Here is a 24957-nt window from a genome sequence, read left to right as displayed (position 1 = left end):
CCCCCGTGATTGGTTTTTTTGTTCTTTGGTTTTTGTAAATTGCAAAGTGCTGTCTCCCTAGGAGAGGTAGATACTGTTTCAGAAGCCAGAGCACTGCTCTCTGTGGCTTGTCCCTGCCTCCTTTCTCCCCCCACCCCCCACCCTTCCTTTCTCTTTTCTTTACCTGGAAGAAGGTAGCAGCGGCTGTGAGCAGGGCTCTTGAGGATGTCCTGTCCACGGAGGTGGTGTTGTCACTTCCTTGGGACAGCTGAGGGGACAAGGGGACAAACCCAGTCAGATCACTCATCGGTCCACCCTACCTTCTCCTCTCCCACCTGACCCTTAGCCAGTCCCCATGCCGTGCCCACCCCATGCTGGGTGTGGGGCCCAGGGATGGGTCACGCCTTGTCCCTGCCCAGGGAAGCTGCTAAGCCGGCGGGTGGTCCAGCTATGGGCCACCAGACACCCCACAAGCAATCCTACCTCCACACATGCTGCCCACAGACCAGCCCCAACCCCAAACACAGGACAACCAGTACCCTGAACCACTCTTGCCTGCTCCAGAACCCACGTACATGCAATCCAAGTTCCAGCCACTCTGGGGAGAAATTGGGGCTGTGTGTGGCTCCTGGGGGAGCAGAGGCCCTTTCGTGCTGCCCAGAGACCTGCTCCTCTGGAGGTAGCCGCCAAACCAGCTGCTCTTCTAATGCAGCCGATGGGGGAGGGCGGTGGGCTGGAGGCGGGATCTGGGGCACCGCAATTATGTGGCTAACTTCTGACTCATGTACTGGCTCCCCTACCACCAGCTCCTACAGCCGGCAGGGCAGCCCTCCTGCCCGGGGAACTGGGAGGAGAGTTGGTTCCGACAGGCCTTGGAGAGAAACGGAGAAGGGACACAGCTCTGGGGCAGCACTGCGGGCTTGCAAGGGATGCTGCCCCGTTGCCCACCAGGGCAGAGCGAGGCTGGCAGGGCCGGGAGCTGGCCTGGCCTTCCCAGAGAGTTGTAGACAGAGCCAGGGCTGGGACCTGGGCCTCTTGGTGGCTCCAGGACAGGGGTGGCTCAAGCCCATGCCAACATGAGAACTCTCCAACCCGATCAGGCCCTGGAGCCACACCCCAGCAAGAAACACACAGCCAAGCTCGGCCTCAGACCAGAGGGGGACAGAACTGGACTCAGAGACAGCTTAGAGAGGACATCCGGCTACTGAGAGACCCCCGGGGCACCCTAACCCTGCCTCCCTCTACCTGCAGTCCCCAGGTTTCTCACCATGCTCTAAACGCACTGCACTTTACAGTTTGCAAAACATACTTATCTCCTTCGCCTCCCATTCATTATGACCCTAAGTGATGGGTGGAATATAAACACTCTCAATAGAAACATTCTCAAACTTCAGTGTGCAAACAAATCACCTGGAGACCCTGTTAAAACAGTCCCACACAGTAGGTCTACAAGGGGGCCTGAGATCCTTCATTTCTGACCAGCTCCCAGGTGATGCTGGGGCTCAGGTCCAAGGACCACAGTTTGAGTAGCAAGCACATAGTGGTTAACAGCATGGGCACTGGGGTCAAACTGTCCACATCAGAATCTTGGTTCTTACTGTGTAACCTCGGGCAAGTTACTTAACCTCTCTGTGCCTCAATCTCCGTATTATAAAATAGTTACAATGACAACAATAATAGTAAACCTGACTCACAGGGTTGATGTGGGGATTAAATTACGTAAAATGCTTGAAAGTGATTATTATTTCGAAATTTAAAATGAAGGCTCTGAGACGTGGGCGCCGCCAGCAAGGTAGCAGAGCCAGAATTCAACCCCAAATCTCTTCGCATAAATCCTGAGATACCAAGTTACCACAAAAGGTCACAGCCAGCGAGCCCTCCCCCAGGCATGGATATTGAGGCCCAGAGAAGGATAGGGAGCTGACAAGTTCATGAGAAAGTTGGTGTCAGAAATTCAAGTTCATGACTCCCGGCCTCATGTTCTTTCCACTTAACTGTCCTTCTGCACTGAAGAGAAAGTGTCGCAAATTCTCCCTGAGGGCCCCGCCCCCGTCTCTGCTTCAGCGGCTACATAGGCAGTGGCTACCCTGGAAGCCAGATGTGGGAAGGGCGGGATGTGGAGGCTGCCCCCTTGCCCACCGTGGCCGGGGTTCAGGTCCCCCTGCTCCCTCAGAGTCCTGCCCACCAGGCCGGGTGAGAACCGTCTGACATCCTCCTTCCTTTTCCATCTCCTACCTCTAATCTGTGGCACTGCTTGGTCTCAGGGTCACCCAGCTGGGGTCGCAGGCAGAAGGTGACGTGGCCTGGGCCTATCTCCACCCCCACGCTGGCTTCCCAGCACGAGACCAGTGGGAGCCTGTGAGTCACTTGAAGGAAGTGTTTGGCCCCAAACAGGAAGTGGCTCTTCAAACTGAAAAGGGCCCCGAGGCAGGTGGCTGGGTGGCAGAGCCCCAAAAGCCGATTGGGATACAGTAATACCTATTCAGATTTTACCTGAAACTCAAACGTGGCGTCCATCCTCTACTGTGAAACCTGCCAGGGGCTTTCCTGCTGTGTGACCTTAGGTACACCAGTGCACTTCTCTGAGCCTTGATTCCCTCGTCTGTAGGATCTGGGGCTGCATCACAAGACTGCCTATGGCCTGGCATTCCACAATGAAATGAAGGGTTGGAGGAAGTGAATACAGGTTTTAAATAAATGAGTAAACGCACACACGAGTGAAATGAATGAGTGAACGCAGACACAGAGGTTTAGACACCAGCCATGGCACAAGTTCCATCATTTATCTCTCGTTAAACTGTACGATAGAGATCTCACTGATGAGATCTCATCCCATCCCCTGAATCACCCTTAGGCGCAGGGCAGAAAGGCCACTGCCCTGAGCCCCACACATCACAGACACATGCTCACAAACGGACGTAGTAGAGAACATACAGGAGCCCCCACCACAGGACATCCATGGGACCCGGGAGCCTCATCCGCTCCCCTAACACCACTCAGGTTCCGCTGAAACCCTTCTCCATTTCTTGGCGTGAAGAACAAAAGATGATTCTGTCCAGATAAAGGTCTGTGGGTTGCGTTGTTGCGGATGAGGGAGGGGGACACTAGGAGTGGTGGTGGAGGAGGGGACTAAGTAGCAGGAAACATTCCAGAGGCAAATTAAACTTGTCAAATCCTTTCAGACAGCGACTAGCCATAGCTTCTTGCATAACAAAGTGTCTTTCCCAGTAATGCTGAGCAACATTTTCTTTTTATTTGGCTTTTCTCCCTGTTCCAATCTGTGGTTCTAAAAGTACTCATGAATTAGTGCGGTATCCACAATAAATACACAAGGCAGCTGAAGAACATCTTTCAGCATCTAAGAATTCATATTACTCAAATTAATGTAACATGAAGTGTGATGCTAATCCTTCACACTGGCAACCACATGGACACCTGGGACCGTGAATAGGTTCACAGTTACAAATGTTCAAAAATGTGGATATTTCATCTCTAAATAATTTTACTTTAAAATCTGATATTCGTTGATTACAACGTATATAGTTTAAAAAAAAATTTTTTTTATTAACATCTATTTATTTTTTGAGAGTCAGAGAGAGACAGAGCACGAGCAGGGGAGGTGCAGAGAGAGGGAGACACAGAATCGGAAGCAGGCTCCAGGCTCTGAGCTGTCAGCAGAGAGCCCAACACGGGGCTTGAACCCACGAACCGTGAGATCACGACCCGAGCCGAAGTCAGTCGCCCAACCGACTGAGCCACCCAGGCGCCTCACAATGTATATAGTTTTAATATCCATAGATAATTTCAAGGAATGAAAACAAGTTTTGAGGATGTAAGTTCTCCTTTCTTTACATTTACTTTAATTTACGTTTTTGGGGGCGCCTGGGTGGCACAGTCGGTTAGGCGTCCGACTTCAGCTCAGGTCACGATCTCGCAGTCCGTGAGTTCGAGCCCCGCGTCAGGCTCTGGGCTGATGGCTCAGAGCCTGGAGCCTGTTTCCGATTCTGTGTCTCCCTCTCTCTCTGCCCCTCCCCCGTTCATGCTCTGTCTCTCTGTCCCAAAAATAAATAAACGTTAAAAAAAATTTACGTTTTTGATGGAAATATATTCTATACACTTGAAATATAATCGCATTTTATTTTCGATCCTTCAGATGATTACCGTCAATATCCAATTTTTAAATGATGTGAAAATCTTGATTACAACAATACAACTACAGTGATCTTGTAAAAATGAAGACAATATATTTTACAAAATAAGTAGCAATGCATCCAAACATCACCAACAAAGCCCCCGGATGTGTACTAATAACTACATTCAGTCTCCTTTGCTATTCAGTCACTCTCAGTTGTATAAAACCTTTATGTGTATATTTCAATTTGTATTATGAAGATATATCTGTCAAGAAGAGAAAATCAAATTATTTCATTGAGCAGTTTCTGAGTTGTGGTATCACCTTCAAATATCTGACAAAGTATATGGGCCTCCATTTGCATCCCCCCCCCCCCCCCCCCCCCCCCCCCCCCCCCCCCCCGCCTGCCCAGGCCCAGCAAACTCTGCCCTGGGCCTGCCTGTCTACTCCCCGCCCACCAGCTCTCACTTCTGTGGGGCCCAGGCCACCTGCCCTGGTCACTTCACCTGAGCATCTGCCGGGCTGCCAGCCAGCCCTGTCTTCCCTGGAGTCTGCCTTTTAGAAAGCGCTGTACCCATGAAAGGTCCTCATGCTTAGATGTGGGCCTTATTTCTAGAGCCAACTGGGGTTCCTTCAAGGACAGTGACCGTGACTTGACTAGCATCTCCCTCAGACCTGCTGCTCCTTAAAGTCCCTTACCTTCCAGCACCATCTGGGAAGGGACCTGGCCCAGGGGGCCTAGAAGTGTCTGGCAGCCCCCTGGCCATCAGGCTGAGCGGATGGACCCAGTGACCTCTGGTCCCCACAACTGTTTTTCTCCTTTGCACCCCTTCTCAGTCCACCTCTACCCATGCCCGCCTTCGGCCCACTTACTCCGCGCCTACTGGTCACACTGATCCCCTTGGACTAAAGCCACCAGAATGCACGCTCCTGAGAAACCTCCACGTTCCCGGCCCACCACCCTTCCTAGCATCTTTCACAGAGTGCTTCCAGAGAGCAGGAGCCAGGTTCCGGAGGGGGACAGGGTAGGGGAGAGTAGGAGACTGAGCCAGGAGACCTGGGCTCTGAGCCTGGCTTGGCCACTGCCGGCAGGTCAGCCTCCTCTCTAGGCTCAGGTCTTCGTTCCTCAAATGGGTTATAGCCACCAGCCCAGATTCCCCGTGGGAGGATTGGGGGAACCCAGCGGACAGGGAGAACCGATGTGATAGGACCGAACGCCATCCGTCTCGTGTTTCCCACTGGCCTGGCGCATGCCGGTCCATCTACCGCAGCACCGTCGACCACATGCGGAGGGCCGGCCGTAGCCTTGAAAGGGGCAGAGAGTCTGTCCACTCTCTCGTTTGTCTCCCTCAGCCTCCCATTGCCCCTGCACTCTGCAGACAGCAGAACAGCTCAAGGGCTCTGGGTCCCTTGTTCGAGGGCACAGCTATGTGAATGGCAGAGCCAGGATTCGTACTCGGACTCCCAAGCCAGTCTACACAACCATAAATCCAGTCACCAGCACACAGTCCCTGAGCTCTTCTGTGTGCCAGAAAAGGCTCCAAGCCCTGGTGGGGGAGCCCACTGTCTAATGGTATAGAGAAAGGCACCGAGTGCCCTCCGAACAAAGGAGGCATGAGCTGGGGGTGGGGTGCAGGGGGGCCTTGTTGGTGGATCGGCGCTTTCTCCTAGCCTCACCCCAACCTAGTCCAGCACTGGATCCACTGGAGGCAGCAACGAATAGCCACGACCGAACAAGCTTGTTTCCTCTGCATCCACCACCCCAGCCAGCCGCTCCCTGCCCGCTCCTTGGAAGGAAGGGTAGGCAGGGAGGAGCCCAGGCCTTGGGATATGTGTGCTAGACATTAAGCCTGGGAAAAGCAGGACCCCGTCCATCTGAGCACAGAACGAACCCTTTCCACAGCACGTCCATAAATGGTTGTCAGAGGAACTAGTGATAAACAGCACGCACTGACCACTGGGGTCCCTACCTCAGGCCATCCTGTTCATTAAGAACTTAGTGCAGGTTCCATATCAGACAGGGCTGGGAGCCAGAGCAGAGCTGATAAATGGTAAGGTGCTTCCCTAACCAGCCAGGGGGCAGGGAGCAATTCCTGGCCCTGTCACCTCCACCCTTTTGCTGTGTGATCTTGGGCAAGTCACTTTGCCTCTCTGGGTATCAAACAGGGATTAACACCATGTTGAAATCACCAGACCTGAGGTGGGTGGATACAACACTTTGGTGAGAAACATGGGGCACTGAGGCTCAGAGAGGGGAGCTGACTTGGCCAAGGTCACAGAGCAGGCACAAGAGTCTGAACTAGGACCCAGGCCTGTCATGCTCTACAGCGCTGGACTCCCAAAGGCCTTAGTGGGGAGGCCAGATTGTGAGTGACATCACAGGGGTGGGAGAAGGGTTGGGGCAGATTCCATCTGGGCTACCCCAGGAGGACACCACCAGTTAAAGTCGTCATCGTCAGAGTCCTGAGAGCCTAACTCCTGCTTGTTTGTTTCTGGGACATGCTGACCAACATGAGTTCCAGAAGCAATCCTTGAACGCCTGGGCTTTGCCCATAGACATGGTGGGGTGGGGTGCCGTGGGCCGAGAAGAAAAGTCAAATTCAATTCAGGTGGGGATGGGCCCCAAGGGCCTTGATTTCCTCTGTGGTGCTCAATGCTTCCATGGCCCTGATCTAACCACTGCCCCTGGGCCCTCTGCCATGTCCTGCTCTTCACAGATGCCCCCTAGGCTGTGCAGGCAGGGCTGGAGATATAAGTGGCACAGAGGCAGACTTCTCCAGAAGGGACTACAGCCAGGCAACCTGGCGAAGGTGGAAAGGCTGCATGAAGCCGAGTCATCGGGGAGAACCTTGGGGGCTGGGGCCACGTCTGCCAGCTGAGGAGCTCTGTGAGTTTCTGCTTCTGGAAGCTGAGAGAGCGTGAGCCAGCACCTGGGCCTGGGGGAACAGTGGAAGCACAAGGAAGGTTCTGCCTCTTGGTGGTCCCTCCCAGCAGCCAACATCTGTGGAGGTGTGTGGGTGGACTGCCCTGAGGCTGTTGGAATCCCTTTGCCTGCGGTCATGGCCGGTCCCCAGGGCCCCCCTTTACCGGTGACCACCTGGGTAAAGGTCTAAGTTCTCTGGCATCCTTGCCCTCGGTCAGCTCTGGCCTCATGTCCCCAGAGCTTGCTTCTCCTCCTCTTTCTGGTTCTACTTTCCCTATTACTTTAGCAGCTTCTTTTCTGGAAAACTTCCTAATAAATCACTCTCACGTGAACCCTTGTCTCAGGGTCTGCTTCGAGATCGCCCCACCTCAGACAGCTATGAGGTCAGTGCCATTAATTTTCCCATTTCAGAGACAAGGAAACTGAGGCTGAGACTCGGAGTTGTTCAAGCTCCCCCATGTGGCAAGCAGCAGAACGAACTTGACTTGAGGTGGGCCCCCTGAGGAAAGCCTGGGCCGGCATCATCTGAGCCTATGTACATCCCTCCCACACTCTACCCTCCTGGCCATCTGAGCTAACTTACTTTTTTTACTTTTGTCTTTTTTTTTTTTATTAGAAGGAAAGCAGGAGAATCTGCAGATGATCCAAGGGGGATGACTAAGTCCTCAGATTCTTCTCGTTGGCTCAGATCCTGTTTTGGTCAATCCTTGTGAATCAGGGCGGGTCTGACATTCTGGGAATGCAGGGAGACTTCAAACCAACTTCATGAAAACAAGTTGTAAAAACACTGGCCGCCACTCAAAGCGGCCGGCTGATCAGCTTGGCTCCACAGAGCAGGGTTGAACAAGTTCACCAGAAGGGAACGCACAGCAGGAGAGACTTCGGCTAGACCCAGAGGAAGAACTTCCCAGTAATTGGGAAGAAAGGGAGTGCTAGCTGGAAAGGGGGGAAGGGGGACAGACTGGGTGAGACTCGGGCCTGTTCAGGGAAGGAGCCAGCCCAGAAGGGGAGCAGGGCGAGACGGCTGTGAACACCTGCTCCAGTTCGGCAGACAGCCACCCCCTAACCCGAGGGAGCTGGGCGTGGCCTCCTTGGAAGCCTGAGGATCCGTGCCCTGACCTTCCCAGGCTTTTCTTGTTTGAAGCAGCTATGAAGCCACCCCTAGAGCCCTGCAGACCCAAAACCACCGGAGGCCAACTCCGCCCAGCCCTGAGCTTCAACCACTGACTTGCAACCTGCTTCAGGAAGATGCTCTGAGTTTGTGGGGCTTCTGCCTCCTAGGACGTCAAAAGTCTCTGCATGTAAGGTCCTCCCACCCCCAGGGTGGCCAGATACCCTGGAGCCTGGCAGAGCTCAGGGCAGGACTGAGGGCCGCCACCATGCCACCTCCTCCTCCCCTGCTCTGCACCCCACCCCTCCAGGAAAATCCGCCCCCTCTAGGCGCCCTCCCCCGGGCCCCAGCAGAGAACCGGTACAGGTGTCCACAGCAGCCTCACCCTGCTCCTCCTCCCTCGGCACCTCCTCTGGGCTGGCTCCTTGCAGGCGGCAAAGAATAGGCCCTGAGTCTCACTCGGTCTGTCCCCCTCCACCCCAGCCCAGCTAGCACACCCCTTATTTCCTTCCGTCTCATCCAAATCTCTGAAAGAGTTGTCTACACTCACGTCTCCACTGCCTCCCTCCCACCTGCTGCTAAACCCACAGCCCTGTGCTTCCGCCAAGTTCAACCATGACCTCCACATGAGTGAGCCCACCTTGCAGCTCTCATTCCTCCCTGACACTGTGGGCCTCACCCTCCTTCCGGAAACCTTCTGGACCCTGGCGTCCAGGACACCACTTGCTCTGGTTTCCCTCATTGCCTCCAGGTCCCCCTCTCTGCCCGGAGCCTCGTGCTGCACTTTCTCCTACGCCCTTTGTCCTCCCTTGCACTTCACACTCTCCTTGTGCAAGATCACCTAGCACCGCTGTCTCTGCCTGGACCACGCTCAAGTCTGGAGTATCCAGGGACCCCTGGTCATCCCGGCCTGGACACCCCAACAGGAACCTCACACCCCCAGTGGCCCAATGATGACTCATCACATTCCCCCAAACCTGCTCCACCCCTGTGCCTTATCTCAAGGCACCTCCATTCTCCAGTCTTCCAGGCCCGGCAGATGAGAATCACCCTTCCCACCCATCTTCCTCAAGCCCCCAGGCCCACCTGGCATCTGTTCTCCACCTCCCCTCCCCTCCCACCAAATAGCCCTGCAGTCTTGGCTCAAACTCCTTCCACAGGAAGACTTCCTTGACTCTCCTGGTAGACTTGGGCATGCCTTTTCCTGTTTCCATGGGCCCTGCACGGCCCGGTTCAGCAGCCATGCTCGTGTTCAGCTGCACACTGATGCCCCTGGCTGGCTCCAAGAGTAGAGGTGGTGCCTGATTTGATTCTGGGTCCAAGTTCTGCACACAGGAGCCCCTGGGAGGGGCTTTCGAAATCTGAGGAACTCGTCTTTCTGCTGAATTTGCCCCACTGGTGAGATCTGGACCTCCCCTCAGCCCACACACCTGCCAGAGCAAGGGCTCTCTCTGCTCCACCCTTCCTCGGGGCTTAAAACACATGAGCACTTGGCCCCTTGTGGACACATTCTAACCTGTCTGCCATTTATAAGGAGAGACCCCATGGGGCCTGCAGGAAACCAAGGGCCCCCTCTCATACATGTGCTAGCACATGCACAAACACACAGAGGCAGACATACACAAACTTAGAGCACATATTCACAGGCAGACCCAGGCAATACACATGGACACGTGAATACACACAGGCTCATGGAGGCACACGCAGGTGTAGACAGGCCCATAGCTGTAGCACTCTGGAAGCAGTGTGGTCTTGGGCTTCTGCTTCCCTCACGGACACCATGGGTGCCAGGAGTCAAGGTCAGCTTGGCTGGAGCTCAGGGTTGTCTCTCACAGCTGCATGCAGGGCAGGGGCTGGGGCTGGGGCGGGAGGAGACAGCAACCGTACTTGCTCTGCTGTTTCGACCCTTCCTTCCCTCTCAGTTTCCATAAACTCTTCCTCTGGGAAGCCCTCCCTCTCAGTGCTAGGTGGGGAGGTTGCCCCCGAAGGGGATCCTGCCTGGATCCCACCCCAATCGTTCCCTTGGGCCCCTTCTCACGTGTAAGGGAAGGGCTGGACCGGCCCCGTCACAAGCTCAGAGCTTTTAGGGTCAAGACCAAGTCCCTTTTCCCAGCGCTAGTCCAGCCTTGCCTCCACATAGCAGCTCAAATCCCTCTCCCGAGTAATCCTTGGCGGATCCCTTTCCCAGATGCAGCACCAGCACCAGAGATTATCGCTCAGCACCGGAGGGCCCATCTAATCCTCAGGACAGCCCTGCTGGGGTTGGTGCGCTCCTGCTCCTTTCATGGGTGAGAGACAAGGTGACTTTCCCAAGACCACATAGCTGCTAAAGAGCCCCTTCTTCTCTTTCCTTGAAATCAGGTTCCTGACCTCCAAATCCACGACCTCCCTCAGGAGGGAGCACTGGCCTTAGAGAGTGGCTGGGGGGAGGCTTCGGGGGTGGAGGGTGGAGGATCTCATAGGGAGGAGCCCTGCACCCGAAGAGCACCTGTTCCTGTCAAACTGAATCAGAGGCAGCCCTCAGTGCCACTGCACCTGCTGCAGCCATGTGGCCAGCTTGAGGCTGGATCCTTTGCTAACTTGCTGTGGCATGTGGAGCAAGTCATTGGGCGTCAGTTTCCCAATCTGTAATGTGAGCGGGGTGGACACTACAACCCCTGGGATCTGTTCTATTTGGACCCTGTGAAGCTGCACACTAGGCAGGGGTGTTGGAAGGGGAGACCATGAGGGTGGCGGGGGCAGGGGGGGCATCCCCCGCAGATGGGACTGAGGCATGAGGAGGAGGCCATTGAGAGTTCTCTGGCCCTGCCAGCTTCCCTAGGGTTGTCTGCTAGGCTCTTCCAGACCCCTCTGCCAAGGCAGGCGCCCTCCCACCCTTCCATCTCCCCTTGCGGCAGAGAAAAATTGCAAAGTGTCCAATATTCTAGAAGGGGAGAAAAGGCAAGTGAGTGTGGGTATGCTCATCACATGCAAAACTGATGCAAACGCCCTGGGCAAACACGCGGGCACGAGTCCCATCATTCCTGCCCTCTCCCTATACCCCCTAAGTCCAGTACCTCCCCCAGTTCTGCTGGTCACACCTCAGAAGTGGCTCCCTCACTAGGGTACTCCAGCCCTTCATATCTCTGCCTGAGAAACAGCCAAGAACTCCCTGGGAGCCACAGGATCAAATCCCATCCGCAAAACTTTTCTCAGCCTGGCCTCCATTCACTTTCCCAGCCCCCCTCCCCCACCCCTCCTCAGGGGGAGCCCCTGTCACCAGGAGCTAAGTCCAGGCCTCAGGAACTTTACGCTCCACACCTTTACACAGCTCGTTCCCTTTGCACAGAGGGCCCTCCCACTTGCCCCTGCTTGTTGAATTCCTATAGATCCCTCAATACCCAAATGAAAAATGCTACAGTTCATCGAATTGGCTTCCGCATTGGGAATCAGGTCTTAAAATCAGCACATCATGAGTAAATTGCATACGGTCACCCTTGACTACATATAGCTATCTCTTATATACAATGCCTAGTCACCGTTCTAGACAGCTCCCGTGTTTTGACTTACCTAACTTTCACAACTGTGGCAGACTGTATTTTCAAAGATAACTGCAGCAGTAGCTTTCACCCCACATGCGCCTCCTACAATGTTCCTAGGGAGAGGTAGGGTTTAGGCTACCCCCACTTGAATCTGGGGGGTGCTTGGGAGTAATGACAGAAGTGACCCTACGAGACTCCCAAGGCCAGTTCATCGAATGTGATGCAGCTTCTGTGGAGTTCACTGGGGTACCCCTGCTGGAGTGTTGGGCCACCATGTAGACAACCTGACTACTCCGAGGCTCCCAGAGGAGCTCACAGATGGAAACGAAGACCGGAAACTACATAAAGATCAAGAGAGGCCCAGCCAACCTCCAGCTGCCCCAGCTCCTCATTGCTGTAGCCATCATCTGGCTTATAACCATGTCAGAAACACTGAGCCAGAACCCCTCGGCTGAGCCCATTAAAAAAATTTTTTTAACGTTATTTTTAAGAGAGAGAGACAGAGTGTGAGTGGGGGAGGGGCAGAGAGAGAGGGAGATACAGAATCCGAAGCAGGCTCCAGGCTCTGAGCTGTCAGCACAGAGCCCAACGCGGGGCTCGAACTCACAAACTGTGAGATCATGACCTGAGCTGAAGTCGGACGCTTAACCGACTGAGCCAGCCGGGCGCCCCTCAGCTGAGCCCATTTTAGATTGCCAAGCTATACAAACTGAGATAATAAAATGGTTGTTCTTATATAAAGTCACTGAATTGCAAGGCGATTTGTAATAACAGTCACTGGAACATCGTTATCCCCACTTTAGGGAAAAAGAATCAGAGGCAGACAGGTTAAGCAATTTGGCCAAGATCACAGAGCAGAGTCAGGCAATTGGCAGAGTCAGGATTGGAACACAGGCAGTTTAGCCCCAGAATCCACACTATTTACTGCTACACCACACTAACTGCCTTCGAGGTCGGCTTGGTCTCCAGGCCCACAGCAGGCCTTGGGGAGTGTTTGCTGAATAGATGACTAGGGAAGGAATAAGCAAATGAACAGGTGAGTGAAAGCACAGTGTGAGCTCCCAGGTGCAAGGCAGGACCTCAGACAAGCCTGAACCATGCAAAGGAGTCCGACATGAGCCCCTCATCGCTGGGGCAGTGCTGCTGTCCACAGCCCTGGGAGAAGGTGGCCATCAGAGGAGCCCAGCTGATGCTACCTGCCTCTGGCCCTGTACAGAGGAGCCTGAGATGCTCATCTCCCTGCTCCCTGCCTCCCCAAGCCCTGCATGCCACAGGATTACACACAGGCCCCTGGAGAGCCAGTCCCACCTGAGGACCAGGCCTATGGATCCTGGAGACCACAGCAGGAAAGTCCCTGGGCCGGAAGGCTGGAGACCTTAGTTTAATCCTGCCATGGCCACTGTCTGATTGTGCAGACTTGGGCAAGTCTCTGCCCCTCTGTGGGCCCAGGTGCTCTCCCGCTCCACTGCTGTAAGATTCACCAGATGCTGAGCTGGCCTCGTAGAAGGGGGTTAAGGTGGGCTTGGCATGTGGATCCCCTAAACCCCAAAAGGTATCTGTCCCAAGATGGAAAGTGCATGATGAGAATGAATCCCCCCACCCCCGCTTCACTGTCTTGCCGGGCATTTCTACACGCACAATTTCTAATCCCTGCAGCCCCTCCCCCCGCAGGCACAGCAGTAAGGGGCGAAGGACTCAGACCCACAGCTCAAGTGATGCTAGAAGCCAGGGTCCAAACCAGGCCCGCTCACCTCCCAAACCTCCACTCTTCACAGTAGCAAGAGGTGACGCAACCCACATGTCCAGTGGCAAACAAATGGATAAACGTGCGGCATGCATGCACCCTGTAATATTATTCAGCCGCTAAAAAGGGAAGGAAACCTTGTCACATGCTACAACATGGACAAACCATGAGGACATTACGCCGGGTGAAATAAGCCAGTTGCAAAGAGACAAACACAGTGTGATCTCACGTATATGAGGTATTTAGAGTAGTCAAATTCCTAGTGGGATGCAGGTTGCCAGGGGCTGGGGGCTGGGGGCTGGGGGGCGGGGGCGGAAGGGAGAATGGCAGTTTCCTGGGTATTTCAGTCTTGCTAGTTGAAAAGTTCTGGAGATCTGTTGTGCAACAATGTGAACAAAGTGAACACTACTAAGCTGTACCCTTGAAAGTTATTAAGATGCTGGGGCGCCTGGGTGGGTTAGTTGGTGAAGTGTCCAAGCCTTGATTTTGGTTCAGGTCATGATCTCATGGTTTATGGGTTTGAGCCCCATGTTGGGCTCTGCACTGGCAGCATGGAGCCTGCTTGGGATTCTCTCTCTCTCCTTCTCTGTCTGCCCCTCCCCTGCTCGCTCACTCTCTCTCTCTCTCTAAATAAACTAAACAAAAAAATTATTAAGATGGTAAATTTTAAGTCATGTGTATTTTAGCACAGTTAAAAAAAAAAATCCCCCACTCTTGGGGTAGAGAGGGAGGTCACAAGGGCTTTAGGGAGGGGAATCCAGGCAGGCTCCACAGAAGCGGGGGGGGGGGGGGCGCTTTGAGTTGGGCAGGATTTGGGTAAGTACAGATGGTTCTGGGGCACTACAGGCTCGCACCTTTGGCCCCTGCTTCCCTCCTTCTCTCCTAGGACCTGGCTGACTCCGCCCCCCAGCCCACAACAGCCCTTCAGATCTGCACATCAAAGCAGTGCCCAAAGGGGAGCAGGCACTGGAAGAAAGAAGGGATTTCTTAAATACCTACTATGTGCTCCCAGCCCACTTGTTTCATGACCCCTATCCTTCTGGGGCACGGTCTTCCCATCTGTACAACCGAAGGGTGACCCAGGATTCCTCCCAGTTCTCACACTGGCAATAATCTCTGAGGGGAGAGGGAGGTGGGAGGCACCAAGGACCTGCAGAGAGGGGGACGAGGACACTCACTGTTCAAAAGTCCAGGAATCTGGTGCTGTGGCCTCGTGATCCTGCCCCAAGCAGCTTCTGTCCACTTCACAGAAGGGGAATCTGAGCCCCAATGGGATCTGGTTTTGTTCCAACTCAACAAGCAGGTGCCTGCACCTACTCTGTTTGTGACAGGATCACAATTCCTCTTCCCAATCCAGTCCTGGAGTAACATGAAGGAAAGCACAATTCGCGGCACCTGGGCGGCTCAGTCAGTTAAGCATATGACTTCAGCTCAGACTATGATCTCACAGTTCATGAGTTCGAGCCCCGCGACGGGGCTCTGTGCTGACAGCTCAGAGCCTGGAGCCTGCTTGGGATTCTGTGTCTCCGTTTCTCTCTGCCCCTTCCCTGCTTGTGCTCTCTCTCTCTTTCTCTCTCTCTCTCTCAAAAATAATCATTAAAATAAAAATTTAAAAAAAAAAAAGTAAAGCACAATTCAGTGCACCAAGACAAGTCCTCCATGCCTAGGGCTTTCTCCAGGAATTGAGACTCTCACCTCTCCCCCGACTCAGGAATCTTTTGCCCCCAGAAGGAATGAGGTGGGACAGTCCTTGGTTCCAATCTCAGCTCTGCCAAGTACTAGCTGGACATCATACGGATGATGTCCATGAGGACACCTCCCAGCTGCACCCCTCTGAGGGTTGATGAGGCACAGGCACAAACACAGAGCCCAGCAGGGTCTGGCATACAGTAGGCACTCAATAAATGGCCACCATCGACAGCTCTCTCCTTGAAGACAAAGCCATTTTCGTGGATCTGTTTGCTCCTCTCAGAGGCCAGTTTGTTTGTTTGAACACTTCCCAGAGAGCTTTTTCCCCCAGGAACACTGGGTGATGCTCCCTAGCCAGCCCCAGGGACAAGACGGGAGGAGCAATGAGCCTCACTGATGGAAAAAAAATCAAATCATCATCACGTGGAAACAAGAGAGAAGTCCTGGGGAAGCCCGTGGTGGCCCCAGCACCCTTCACCCACCTTCTCCCTCCTCCACTCAGGAGGACCCACAATGGCCCCAGATCCCGCTTAATAAGCCCCCTGGGCCAGGCTGGGAGGCCTGATGCCATCCGGCTGCTACTTAAATCACACAAAGCCTTCTATTCTTAGCTGAGCAGAGGCCTAGTTCCTTGCCAGCTGCCGGTCAGCTCTGTCAGCCCCGTGGTGCAGGCCTGGGGGTCAATCGTGACCACAAGGAGGTGTCAGGCGGCCCTTGACCTTCCTGAAGCCTGAGGCCTGCGTGAGGGGGGCTGCAGAGCACAGCCCTGAGGCCGGAAAGGAAGGTGAGGCTGGGTTCTCTGCCCTGGGCCACTGGCCTGCACCCCAGGCCACCCTCCTGCAGAGCCCCCAAGCACCCACTATGTGTCACTTGTGCTTTTTTTCCCCAGTAGAGTTTTATAGGGCATTTCTCACCAGAGTCTCACAACCCTGAGAGTTAGGTATCCATGACCTCCCTTTTACGGGGATGGGGAGACTGGGGACTCACCCTGGGCCACTGGCAAATATGCAGAATCACACCTCACACTCAGGGCTGCCTGGCTGCAGAGCGTCGCCTGTCCCAACAGGAAGGTCCCCCACACCTGCTGACCCAGAAGCTCCTCTGCTGGGGTCATCGGTGTGAGAACACGTCTAAGCTGCACTGACCTTTTCAAGTTGCTGAACAGAAGTTTTCTTTCTCCTGCTAAGACACCACATCATGCCTCCAAAGTCCTGATTTCTTTGCTCTGGGCTATAATTACATCCTCCCTGAAAATCGGTGGCCTACTACGTGCCCGGCACCTTCCTGGATGTCCTACCTGCTGGGTGTTTTGATCTGACCTTACGGTAGCCTCGTGAGGTTGGCCTTGTCGTCAGCATTTTACAGACGAGGCCGTGTCACAGATCTAAGGTTGCACGAGCACTGCACAGAGCTGGACAGAAACCGGGGTGTGTCAGGCCTTTTTAAGATGGGGGAGAACTGCTGCTTATGTTTACTGGCTCTTCTTTCAATAAACTGCTTAAGTTTACGTTCCCGTTCCATGATTCCTTCCCCCTGCCGGCCCACTCCGCCCTGCCCCCGTGCCAGCCCAAGCAGAGCCAGCATCTGTGATCCCTCTGGGTGCTGGCTGAGTCCAGCTGTCTGCCGGGAGCCCCCCTGCTGGGGCCGGGACACCATCTGGGAGCCTCTCAGGAACAAGGGCATTGAGAGGGACCCTCAGAACTCTGGGAGAAGAGATGCTGGGCAGAGCCCAGTCCTGTCCCCCTGCGCCTCATCATGGGCACAGTGGCTGTGACCAAGGATTCTGCGTGACAAGGTGTAGGCCCCCCGAGAGCAAGCAACTAAGCCCTGCTGAAATAAAGCAGCATCCACACCACCAGAGATCTGAGTCGTCCCGACTGACACGTCCTGGCACCAACTGGGAAGTGGAGGGGATGGGCGGGTGGGGGGAGGGTGACTGTCTTGTTCTGCCCACGGGCCCCAACCACTCCCCTCCCCGCCAGCTACCCAAGGACACAGGCCTGTAGGTGGGCAGGCCCTGTTGGACCCCAGCCCTGTGAACAGGACAGGTAAGCTGGGGAGGGGGGAGTTCTTCACATGTGTTCCCCACCCTTCCCTAGAGACCAGGACCCAACGCCCTGCAGGCGTCTGGGAAGCAGCTGGGGAGGGGGCGGTATCTGGTCCAGCCCCCAGCAGACAGGACGGGCGGTGCTGTCTCTCCTCCTATTGGAATGCACGCAGACACTGGAGTGTAAACACAGCCCTGGCCTGCATGTGCTCCTTGTACATAATTCATGGGCTCCTATGGCTTTGGCCTGGATAAAATGTACTCAGCAGGAGAAACCTGCATGGAAAATGGTATGCGGTGCCCAGGGAGCACTTCCAGGAAAGGAGTGAGTGGGCCAGAGGCCTGGGAGATTATAGGGGGCAAATAAACGTTATTTACAAGACTGGTTTCCACATGTGTGGGAGAAGTTAGTTTCCTACACACTTTCACAGACTACAGGCCAATGAATCTTCACAAAAGGTCAGTGTGGAAATTACTATGATTCCCATTTTACAGATGAGGAAACTGAGGCTCAGGGGTTAAGTAACTTACCCATTTTCCCAAAGAAGGAAGAAGCAGAACTTCCTACCCTGCACCAAACAGCTTCAGGTACACAACCCGCAACCATAGGCTGGCTCGACTCCCCTTACCCCCCAGTTACAGCCTGGAGCCTTAGAAGAGCCAGCAAGCAATGAGGACACCAAGGCACTTCATCCTGAGCCCAGTGCCCAACTGCTGAAGAAAGACAGCGAGGAGTGTTCCAGCAGCAGAGCCAGCTTGACCTCCGCCCCGGCCAATGGGCTGCCCCCTGTCCAGGGAGCCTCTGGCCCCTGCCCAGCTAGGGCAGCCCAGCGGACCTCGGGCTAGAGGGGAAATGCTCTGGGTCTTGCCCTGCACACACATCAAGAATCCCTGAGAGTCCTTCAAGGCTGGAGGGGAAGTGCTAGGTGACGTTGACTGACATGAGCACGAGCCCCTCAAGGTCCAGAGAGGGGGAACCACTTGTTCAAGGTCCCGCAGTAGAAGAGTCTGGCCAGTCCACAAACTGGGCACCGCCGGGTGCCAGACACGCTGGGATGAATGCAACATACTCTGCTGGTGTTCGGACCCTCATGATCTGCCTCAGGTAGCTTCTCCAGCCCCATCTCTAACAAACCGCCTTTCCTCCCTCTTCCCCCACCACCCTGGCTCCTTACAGCACCCCAAAGACATAACCCACCCGTTGCCACCTTTATACCTTTGCTCAGGCTCCTGTCTTCCCAGGATGCTTGCCCACCCCCGCACCTCCCACTATAACCTCTGTGCTTCTTTGCAGAGCCTCACTCAAGATCTCCCAGCTGCCCTTGCCCGCTCCCTCCCTCCTTGCCTCCTCTGAGCCTCCCCACACTCCTGACCTCCCTGACAACATCTGTTCACTCTGCCCAGGGTAACCGTTCCTGGAACTGGCTCACTCACACCCCTCAGGACCCGGGACTAAAGCCCCCGACGAAATGAACTTCACACACCCACCCACCACAAAGACCCTGAACAGTTCAGAAGAACCACTTATTCCTTTTAAGGCTTGTATTTGTCTTTCTTTAAAAACCCTTCGTGGGCACGGGGAAATGAAATGGAAGGTTCTTAGTCAGACGCATCTTGGCATTTCCAAATGCTGGCTCTGTGCCTGGCACACAGTAGATGTCTGAGATATGGTCGCGTGGTGGACGAACGAATAAAAATATCTCCACCTTGCACTTCCTCCCGCTGCCTGAACCTCCGCCATTATTATCAATTCTGTCCTGGGGCTAAACCATGTTCCCTGTGATCCTCTTTCAAAATGCAAACAGCCGTGGGCAAGAAAGAAGCTCTAGCTGGAGGCTTCCGGTACAAAATGAGAAAGTACGGGTTTGCTGATCTGGCTCTTCCCAAAGTGTTCTCTCTAGGCTATTAGTCCCAGACCCTGCTTGGTGACAAAGGAGTTGCATGCTGAAGCAAGCCTGGGAGTTGGGAAAGGCTGGCTGCGTACCGCACCACCTGTTGGGAGACTAATTTACATCAACACATTAAAAAGCCCTGAGAAGTCCTGTTTCGATTTATGTGACCTAGCATTTCTCGGATTTGTATGCTCATGCGTCCCGGGACCCTTACCCTTGCCGGGAACTAGGGCTCCTCAGAGCAGTTTGGGAAGTGTGGACTGGATGGTGTGAGCAGGTCCACTGCAGGCCGAGGTATACGCGCTGAAAGGGTGTTTGTGTCTGGCGTACAGCCAAGGCCACATTTCCTCGTGCTGACCATTGTACAGAGGCACAGGTCCGGCCTAAGCCATCACCAGTGATCTTTTGTGACAGAAGCAGAAAATGAATGGGGCATCATACAGCTTACAGATGGAGGACAGAGGAGAGGGAACAGGTGACAGGCCAGGCTGGAGACCTGAGTTCCCATTGCAATTCCGTGCTCACTGCTGTCTACTGGGCAGGAGACCTCATCTTGCTGAGCTTTGCTTTCATCATCCGCAGAACCGGGCTAAAGCCATTCTCGGGGCTGTTGTAAAGACTCGGTGTGGTAATGCACTCAGAGGCAGATCATAAACTGTAGGTCCTGTACTGGCATTTGCTATGTACACATCATTATTTCCCTGCGTGCACTGCCAGGAGGGTGTGGTCATGTCTTGACTGATCACAAGCCACTGCAGAAGTCCTCCATCAGGACGGACGGACAGACGGATGGATGGAATCCCTAGCAAGACCCAGAATCAACAATGGCTGTTGAATGAACGAACAAACCAATTCCAATAAGTTCGGTTGTCCCATTTCTTAGCCCCTACCCTAACTGGTAGAAGCAGTAAATCAGGAAAGACACATGGTATGCGAGGGAAGAAAGGTGGTGGACTGCTGGAGGCAGCAGAATGAAGGTCAAGGTGAGAAGAGCCAGAAACCTGCAAAAGCAGACCCTACGGCAGTCAAGCAGGCGCAGCAGCCCAGGGTCACTCGGCTCAGGGCCAGCAGGGTTCAGTGCTCCCAGCACCACAGTGAGTGCTCACAAGGCCCTTCCCGGAGAGGTTAACCATGTCGGCATTGTGCAGGGAAAGGAAGTGATCAATCCTTTTCACAAGGTTTCCAACCCAAACTATGAAAGGGTTGTTTTTAAAGGGGATGAGGGAGAAGGAAGCTTTAGGGACACAAGCCTTGGCTGCCTGGAAAAACACTTACATTTTTATACAAACTTATCAACATAGTCATGCACAGGACAAACATTTTTAAAGTGCCCGCTGCGTGCCAGGCAAGTGCTGGTAGGCAGTTGGGCGGGGGAGGGTATACTCAGGGCCTCATCAGACAGCAGCAGACAGCATCACACGTTGAAGACTGGATAAACGAGGTGTCGGGTCACTTGAGGACAGAAAGGGAAGTGCTGGAGGAAAAAGCCACACACAGGAAGTCTGGAGGACCAAGCCTGATCACCGTGTGACCTCAGGCAAATCACCTTCCTTCTCTGAGCCTCCATTTCCCATCTATAAAGTGGGGCTGATAATAAATATCACGAAAACTACTATATTGCACCAGGCACTGGGCCAGTGGTCATAGACTTTATCTCACCCAGTGTGCACAGCCAGCAAGACAGCCGTTGCTATTTGTTGTGGGGAATGACTGTCCCTTCCACAGATAAGCAAACTGAGGCTCAGCTGGTTACTCACTTGCTCGAAGGCAGAGAGTTGGTGGGAGCTGGAATTTAAACCTGGGTTTGTCAGATTCCAGGCTCACCCTCTCCTGCCCTCCCAGACGAGTCCCACGCTGCCTCTCACTGATTGCCGTGAGGATTCAGTGACATTGTGGATATCAAAGTGCTTTATAAAGGTAAACTATTAGGTGTCCAAAGCCACCAAGAAATGAGTCTTGATTCCTCTGTGAAACCAAATGCTGAAGTTCACAGGGGCATTCAGAACTCAGGGCTCCCGGGCTCCTAACCCCTCTGCCTCCTCCGTTCCTTGGCCAACTTCTTCCCAGAGCCCCATCCCAGGCTGCAAACAGCCTTGCTCAGACCACCTGGCTCCCCTGTGCTCCACCCTGCCGAGGACCTAGAGGGCACATGAGGCCTAGAGGGCACATTCTGCCACGGGGGCTCCGCAGAATCAGGAGCTCCAGGCTCCTTCACCACTCCCCGCAGACAGGCTGTGGGGCCTCGGGGCCAGTCTCCTCATCTCTCTGAGCCTCGGGTTCCCCCCACACCATGAGGGATTAAAGCAGACTTCATGTGGGAAAAGATATTCTCCAAGGTGGGACTCAAGAAACGTGACTGACCTTTAGCTGGGTGAGTGCAGTGGGGTGGGTAGGAAGAGATTCAGGCTCTCAGAATCCCCGAGGAGGAGGGTACTTACCCCATCCACCAGAAATCCCCCATCTAACCTTGAAATCACTGCCTGCCCTTGGGAGCCCTAGTCGGAGAGTGGACTCGGCTCTTACCACCACCGGCCACCAGCCGGACCCTAATCTGCTGGCTTCCCAAGTTGGCTGGGGCCCAGGTCGGGGAGAGGGAGGAAAATGGTCTTTAGGCAGAACCGCATACATCTTCACCGGAGAGAGCTGAGCCCCAGGCACAGACATCCTCACTGTGGCCCAGAGAGGGTGCTAACTGGCTTCAGGCCACACAGCAAGACGGGCCAAGTGGGTACCGGGACCCAGGCCTTCTAGGCCCAGCTCAGGGCTCTCTCCACTGCCCCAGAGTCATCCCTTTGGGAACATGGATTGAGCACAGAAAGGAAGAGTAGTGTGAACAGTCAGGATGATGCACCCACCCCCACTGCACGGTGGTCAGGAGGCGCTGGCCATTGACAGCTCGGCCCCCAAGCCACAGGGTGAACACCAACACGCAGCCTCAGTGCAGGTACTGACGGGGCACATTTGTATAGAGCACGGACTCTAGGGGCCTCTGCAGAGCCCTCAACAGGGAGGAGGTTCTAGTTACAGCACAATGGATCTCAGTTGAACACAAGAAAGAACTTCCTGAGGCAGCATTAAAAAGGGACAAAGACAGCAGGATGAGGATGACTGTGGAGTCTCCTCTAAAGTAGAAGGTGCAATCTCGTCCGTCACGTCATTTTCGCTTCGAAACAGATCTGGAAGGGAAGGGCTACGGCCCTCATTTTACAGGTGAGCAAGTGAGGCTCAGAGAGGTTAAGTGACCTGCCCAGTGCCTTCAAAGTTCTGGTCAAGAGAGGCAGAGCTGGGCTTCAAAGCCAGGACTGACTTGGAAACCTGCACACCTCCCCTCATTGCCACACCCACCTTGGGCCTCTATGCCTGAGCCTCCTCAGACGCCCAGGGGTGTGTTATGGGTGATGCACAGCATTCCCGTCAGGGAGGCGAGGGAGTGCTCAGAGGCGGCCAGCTGCCAAGAAAGGGCTCTGCGTTCTAGGTCTGCCCAGCTGCCCCCAAGACACCATTGCTGGGGGCCTCATGGGTGCTTTCCATGCAATGGACCCCGACAGATTTTCCATCTGCCCATGCCTCCAGCGCCCTGCTTGGCAGGAACCTCATGCTCTCCCCAGATCCCACACCCAGGCACCCCTTCACAGGGCCTTGTAGTGTTGGCCCAGCACCCCCTGCATCATCTGTCCCAGGCCTGCCTGGCCCCACACTCCTCTCACCTGGTCTACATAGGCTCTCTAGAGCCACCTGAGCTCCGGGTGGTGTGGCTCATTCTGGGTATTAAAGGCTGATGTCAGAGCCACTATTGGCCGCCCAGCTCTAAGGACAGCATGTAAAGTGGCTACCCCAGAGCCACCTGAGCTCACCTGACACCAACCTACCCATAACCTTTGCCTCACTCCACAGATTAGGCTCTCCCTGGCAAGGCCACTCTGGAAGCTACCCACAGCCTGATTTGGGGGATGAGACGTGGACCAAGGCAGGCCTCTTGGGTCCCTGACTTCTGTGCGGCAACAGGGTGGAGGAGAAGCCTGACTCCTCCAGCCACACTCAGCACTTTGCATGCCACGGCCCCAGCCCTGTGAGTACTTACCCCAGTCCACAGATGGGGAAACTGAGGCTTGACAGAACGAGAAGCCATTTCTCCCAGGACATGGTTTGCAGCAGAGGACTGGGGCGGGGGGAGGGGCAGATGGCTGACAGGTGAGGGTCCGCAGTGTGGCAAGGCTGCACGACACTATTATAACCTTGTCACTGGAACAGAGTCTAGACTGAGGGTGGTGACAGTCCCTGCCCCATACTGATGGTCCAGCCACGCTGTGAGTTCTGGGCTCCCACTATATTATTTGTGATCACGGTAAAGGCTGTCATTTGCTGGCTGCTCCCTGCTCGCCAGGGACTATTCCTGGTACTTCACATTTGTTCGCTCATTTGCTCATCACAACAACCCTCTGAGTACTCTCCGTTATCCCCATTTCATAGATGAGGAAATCAAGGCCCAAGAGACTAGGAGCACATTGTCTAGTTCCCCCGCCTCTATGGCAGAGTCAGGATTTTAGGAGAAAGTCCGGTTTTGGAGCCTGTGTTCTAACCACTACCCCACACTGCCTGACAAAGAGGGACAGAGACACAGGTCGTTCGGGTGATCGGGCTGGAGAAAACTCAGAGCCAGGTCCTCTCAGGACCCGTGGGAATGGAACTGGACACAGTGGCAGGCTCGGTGGGCAGGGGCCTGGGCACCAATCTCCAAGGGGTACTAAGGCACTGGAATGCTTTGGTTTGTCTCCGGTGTAGGGGCCAACACCCCCTTCATAAGGGATATGCCCAAGTAACAAGAGATGATCCTTCAACCGAATCCTAAGGTGGGTGGCTACCAGACTCCACAGCTGTTGATCGATGGAGTGAGGAATACGTCCTGTTTGCCACTCTGGGTCCACTCCCCGCCCTGCTGGGGGCCCGGAAGGCTGATCTTAGTGGACTGCCTTGGGCTCCGTGCCACGGGATTCTGGGTAGGTTCACCCAGTGGGAAGCCCCAGTGGGAGACTGGAGGAAGGAAGAGAGAGAGTTGAGGTTTCTCCCCCCTGGGTCTCCTGAGCTGACCAGTTCCCTTTACTGCAGGCCACGGCCCTGGTCCATATCACTGACCACTTCCTCCCCTTGCAACTTCAGCCCCCTTCAGCCCTGAATGGCTCCCAGGGGCTGTGAGCTCTGGGTGCTGCACACTCCTTTGTTGGTTTGCCACACCCCTATTTATTGCCGGAGCAGTTCATCTTGGGCTGATACTCTCTCTCTGGCTGGGCCAGAGCAGGGGAGATCAAGCACTACCACCACCAATGACCCCCTTTCTGCAGCCTTCTCCCCAAACAGCCCTCGGAATCTCTTCTAAATAACCATGGAACAAATGATTAAAGCAGAGCAGTTTACGGGGGTGCCGTTACTGTTACTATATACACAGGCCTCCGTTGTCTCGGCCTGGGCCTGGCCCAGCACACGGAGCAGGCTGGAGGCCAGGGCAGGACCAGACCAGGGAAGGAAGGAGCAGGAGGCAGAGTTCGGCTCTTATGGACGACAATCGACGACGGTTCCTGAGTGTATACAGCAGGCACTAAGCTTCATACACTAAGCACTTCATTTACTTCTCACAACAGCCCACAAAGTGCATCCTATTCATGCATTTTACAGAAGAGAAAACTGGGGCTCAAAAAGCTGAAATGACTCACCCAGGGTCATACTGCCGGGGAGTGACCAAGACAGGACTCAAATGCAAGCTTTTCCGCCGGCAAAACCCATGCTGGTAACTGCCTTGAAATAATTTCATTGAACTGGCTTCCAACAGAGGCAGCTGACTTAAATGGGGTCAGTTATTGGTGAGGGCCAGACAGAGGCCTTCAATGTCTCCCCCATACCCTCCCCTAGATGGAAGGGAAAAAA

The 24957-nt window shown here is 54.5% G+C and overlaps 1 protein-coding gene across 8 annotated transcripts in view; it reads right to left on the bottom strand.

Annotated features, from left to right (window-relative positions):
* GDPD5 (glycerophosphodiester phosphodiesterase domain containing 5) overlaps window positions 1–24957 on the bottom strand; it is a 92430-nt gene that overhangs the window by 58490 nt on the left and 8983 nt on the right. For 4 of the 8 annotated variants that reach the window (XM_047878757.1, XM_047878750.1, XM_047878756.1 and 1 more), the window contains exon 2: window positions 164–247. The gene's annotated coding sequence lies outside the window, so the exon portion shown is untranslated. Of the gene's footprint in view, window positions 1–163; window positions 248–554; window positions 578–2214; window positions 2260–2472; window positions 2588–14588; window positions 14705–24957 lie in introns of those variants that run through there. The other 4 variants (XM_047878753.1, XM_047878752.1, XM_047878751.1 and 1 more) reach the window with 4 other exon arrangements.

Source organism: Prionailurus viverrinus, chromosome D1, assembly GCF_022837055.1.
Source record: "Prionailurus viverrinus isolate Anna chromosome D1, UM_Priviv_1.0, whole genome shotgun sequence".
NCBI classification, from domain to species: domain Eukaryota; kingdom Metazoa; phylum Chordata; class Mammalia; order Carnivora; family Felidae; genus Prionailurus; species Prionailurus viverrinus.
Note: the sequence above shows the minus strand (reverse complement) of the source record. Positions and strands in the feature narration are given on the sequence as shown.